General features: G+C 59.6%; 1 protein-coding gene across 3 annotated transcripts in view; it reads right to left on the bottom strand.

Annotated features, from left to right (window-relative positions):
* LOC123749507 (uncharacterized) overlaps positions 1-390 on the bottom strand; it is a 114,740-nt gene extending 114,350 nt beyond the window's left edge. The window contains exon 1 of one of the 3 annotated variants that reach the window (XM_069339918.1): positions 304-390. The gene's annotated coding sequence lies outside the window, so the exon portion shown is untranslated. Of the gene's footprint in view, positions 257-303 lie in introns of those variants that run through there. The other 2 variants (XM_069339921.1, XM_069339917.1) reach the window with 2 other exon arrangements.
* Positions 391-4,506: the final 4,116 nt, after the last annotated feature.

Here is a 4,506-nt window from a genome sequence, read left to right on the forward strand (position 1 = left end):
TTCACTACACAGTGGCCAGCTTCAGGTTCCTCAACACAACAACCTGGTAGTTCACTACACAGTGGCCAGCTTCAGGTTCCTCAACACAACAACCTGGTAGTTCACTACACTGTGGCCAGCTTCAGGTTCCTCAACACAACACAACAACCTGGTAGTTCACTACACAGTGACCAGCTTCAGGTTCCTCAACACAACACAACAACCTGGTAGTTCACTACACAGTGGCCAGCTTCAGGTTCCTCAACACAACAACCTGGTAGTTCACTACACAGTGGCCAGCTTCAGGTTCCACAACACAACAACCTGGTAGTTCACAACACAGTGGCCAGCTTCAGGTTCCACAACACACTGAGGAACCATCAATAACAACTGGGAAGTGTGGAAGTTCACCACACACACAGATATGAACACATTCGCCAGAGACTGATAATAGTGATAGCGATAATGGCTGATAATGCTGGCTGCATATTACCCACAAGTGGAACATCACGTGTTGTGGAGTTATGACGTTATTATGTATTATATTATATGGGAAATATTTGAAAGTTAAAAATATACAAAGTTTTAAATGATATCAGTAAACGTCAGTAGCTTACACGTTCCTTATGGTGAGGACGTGTGTAGGTATATGTCTTATCTTTCGTGTTGGTGTTTATCTTATCTGTCTCCCACCATGACCAGGGCTCCCATGCTTGGCGCTCCCACAGTATGCATGTCTCCCACCATAACCAGGGCTCCCACGCAGGCGCTCCCACAGTGTGTATGTCTCCCACCATAACCAGGGCTCCCACGCTGGGCGCTCCCACAGTGTGTATGTCTCCCACCATGACCAGGGCTCCCACGCTGGGCGCTCCCACAGTGTGTATGTCACCCACCATGACCTGGGCTCCCACGTTGGGCGCTCTCATAGTGTGTATGTCTCCCACCATGACCAGAGCTTCCACGCTGGGCGCTCTCACAGTGTGTATGTCTCCCACCATGACCAGGGCTCCCACGCTGGGCGCTCCCACAGTGTGTATGTCTCCCACCATGACCAGGGCTCCCACGCTGGGCGCTCCCACAGTGTGTATGTCTCCCACCATGACCAGGGCTCCCACAGTGTGTATGTCTCCCACCATGACCAGGGGTCCCACGCTGGGCGCTCCCACAGTGTGTATGTCTCCAACCATGACCAGGGCTCCTACGCTGGGCGCTCCCACAGTGTGTATGTCTCCCACCATGACCAGGCTCCCACGCTGGGCGCTCCCACAGTGTGCATGTCTCCCATTATGACCAGGGCTCCCACGCTGGGAGCTCCCACAGTGTGCATGTCTCCCACAATGACCAGGGCTCCCACGCTGGGCGCTCCCACAGTGTGTATGTCTCCCACCATGACCAGGGCTCCCACGCTGGGGGCTCCCACAGTGTGCATGTCTCCCACCATGACCAGGGCTCCCACGCTGGGCGCTCCCACAGTGTGTATATCTCCCATCATGAACAGGGCTCCCACGCTGGGCGCTCCCACAGTGTGTATGTCTCCCAACATGACCAGGGCTCCCACAGTGTGTATGTCTCCCACCATGACCAGGGCTCCCACGCTGGGCGCTCCCACAATGTCTGTCTCCCACCATGACCAGGGCTCCCACGCTGGGTGCTCCCACAGTGTGTATGTTTCCCACCATGACCAGGGCTCCAACGCTGGGTGATCCCACAGTGTGTATGTCTCCCACCATGACCAGGGCTCCCCCAGTGTGTATTTCTCCCACTATGACCATTGGCTCCCACGCTGGGCGCTCCCACAGTGTGCATGTCTCCCACCATGACCAGGCCACCCACGCTGGGCGCTCCCACAGTGTGTATGTCTCCCACCATGACCAGGGCTCCCACGCTGGGCGCTCCCACAGTGTGTATGTCTCCCCCATGACCAGGGCTCCCACAGTGTGTATGTCTCCCACCATGACCAGGGCTCCCACAGTGTGTATGTCTCCCACCATGACCAGGGCTCCCACAGTGTGTATGTCTCCCACCATGACCAGGGCTCCCAAAGTGTGTATGTCTCCCACCATGACCAGGGCTCCCACGCTGGGCGCTCCCACAGTGTGTATGTCTCCCACCATGACCAGGGGTCCCACGCTGGGCGCTTCCACAGTGTGTATGTCTCCCACCATGACCAGGGGTCCCACGCTGGGCGCTCCCACAGTGTGTATGTCTCCCACCATGACCAGGGCTCCCACGCTAGGCGCTCCCACAGTGTGTATGTCTCCCACCATGACCAGGCTCCCACGCTGGGCGCACCCACAGTGTGCATGTCTCCCATCATGACCAGGGCTCCCACGCTGGGCGCTCCCACAGTGTGTATGTCTCCCACTATAACCAGGCTCCCACGCTGGGCGCTCCCACAGTGTGCATGTCTCCCACCAAGACCAGGGCTCCCACGCTGGGAGCTCCAACAGTGTGCATGTCTCCCACAATGACCAGGGCTCCCACGCTGGGCGCTCCAGCAGTGTGTATGTCTCCCACCATGACCAGGCTCCCACGCTGGGCGCTCCCACAGTGTGCATGTCTCCCACCATGACCAGGGCTCCCACGCTGGGGGCTCCCACAGTGTGCATGTCTCCCACCATGACCAGGGCTCCCACGCTGGGCGCTCCCACAGTGTGCATGTCTCCCACCATGACCAGGGCTCTCACGCTGGGCGCTCCCACAGTGTGTATGTCTCCCACCATGACCAGGGCTCCCACGCTGGGCGCTCCCACAGTGTGCATGTCTCCCACCATGACCAGGGCTCCCACGCTGGGGGCTCCCACAGTGTGCATGTCTCCCACCATGACCAGGGCTCCCACGCTGGGCGCTCCCACAGTGTGTATGTCTCCCATCATGACCAGGGCTCCCACGCTGGGCGCTCCCACAGTGTGTATGTCTCCTACCATGACCAGGGCTCCCACAGTGTGTATGTCTCCCACCATGACCAGGGCTCCCACGCTGGGCGCTCCCACAATGTCTGTCTCCCACCATGACCAGGGCTCTCACGCTGGGTTCTCCCACAGTGTGTATGTCTCCCACCATGACCAGGGCTCCCACGGTAGGCGCTCCCACAGTGTGTATGTCTCTCACCATGACCAGGGCTCCCACACTGGGCGCTCCCACAGTGTATATGTCTCCCACCATGACCAGGGCTCCCACGCTGGGCGCTTCCACAGTGTGTATATCTCCCACCATGACCAGGGCTCCCACGCTGGGTGATCCCACAGTGTATATGTCTGCCACCATGACCAGGGCTCCCACGCTGGGTGATCCCACAGTGTGTATGTCTCCCACCATGACCAGGGCTCCCACAGCGTGCATGTCTCCCACCATGACCAGGGCTCCCACGCTGGGCGCTCCCACAGTGTACATGTCTCCCACTATGACCAGGGCTCCCACGCTGGGCGCTCCCTCAGTGTGTATGTCTCCCACTATGACCAGGGCTCCCACAGTGTGCATGTCTCCCACCATGACCAGGGTTCCCACGCTGGGTGCTCCCACAGTGTGTTGGTCTCCAACCATGACCAGGGCTCCCACCTTGGAGGCTCCCACAGTGTGTATGTCTCCCACCATGACCAGAGTTCCCACGTTGGGCGCTCCCACAGCGTGCATGTCTCCCACCATGACCAGGGCTCCCACGCTGGGCGCTCCCACAGTGCACATGTCTCCCACCATGACCAGGGCTTCCATGCTTGGCGCTCCCACAGTATGTAAGTCTCCCACCATGACCAGGGCTCCCACGCTGGGCTCCCCTACAGTGTGTATGTCTCCCACCATGACCAGGGCTCCCACGCTGGGTGCTCCCACAGTGTGTATGTCTCCCACCATGACCAGGGTTCCCACTGTGTATGTCTCCCACCTACCTACCTTGAGGCTACCTTGAGGTGCTTCCGGGGCTTAGTGTCCCCGCGGCCCGGTCGTCGACCAGGCCTCCTGGTTGCTGGACTGATCAACCAGGCTGTTAGACGTGGCTGCTCGCAGCCGCGTCCCATGACCAGGGCTCCCACGCTAGGCGCTCCCACAGTGTGTATGTCTCCCACCATGACCAGGGCTCGCACGCTGGGCGCTCCCACAGTGTGTTTGTCTCCCACCATGACCAAAGCTCCCACGCTGGGCGCTCCCACAGTGTGTCTGTCTCCCACCATGACCAGGGCTCCCACGCTGGGTGCTCCCACAGTGTGTATGTCTCCCATCCTGTCCAGGGCTCCCACGCTGGGCGCTCCCACAGTGTGTATGTCTCCCATCCTGACCAGGGCTCCCACGCTGGGCGCTCTCACAGTGTGTATGTCTCCAACCATGACCAGGGCTCCCACGCTGGGCGTTCCCACAGTGTGTATGTTTCCCACCATGACCAGGGCTCCCACGCTGGGCGCTCCCACAGTGTGTATGTCTCCCACCATGACAAGGGCTCCCACGCTGGGTGCTCCCACAGTGTGTATGTCTCCCACCATGACCAGGGCTCCCACGCTGGGCGCTCCCACAGTGTGTATGTCTCCCACCATG

The sequence above is a fragment of the Procambarus clarkii genome, chromosome 42 (genome assembly GCF_040958095.1).
Source record: "Procambarus clarkii isolate CNS0578487 chromosome 42, FALCON_Pclarkii_2.0, whole genome shotgun sequence".
Taxonomy (NCBI): Eukaryota; Metazoa; Arthropoda; class Malacostraca; order Decapoda; family Cambaridae; genus Procambarus; species Procambarus clarkii.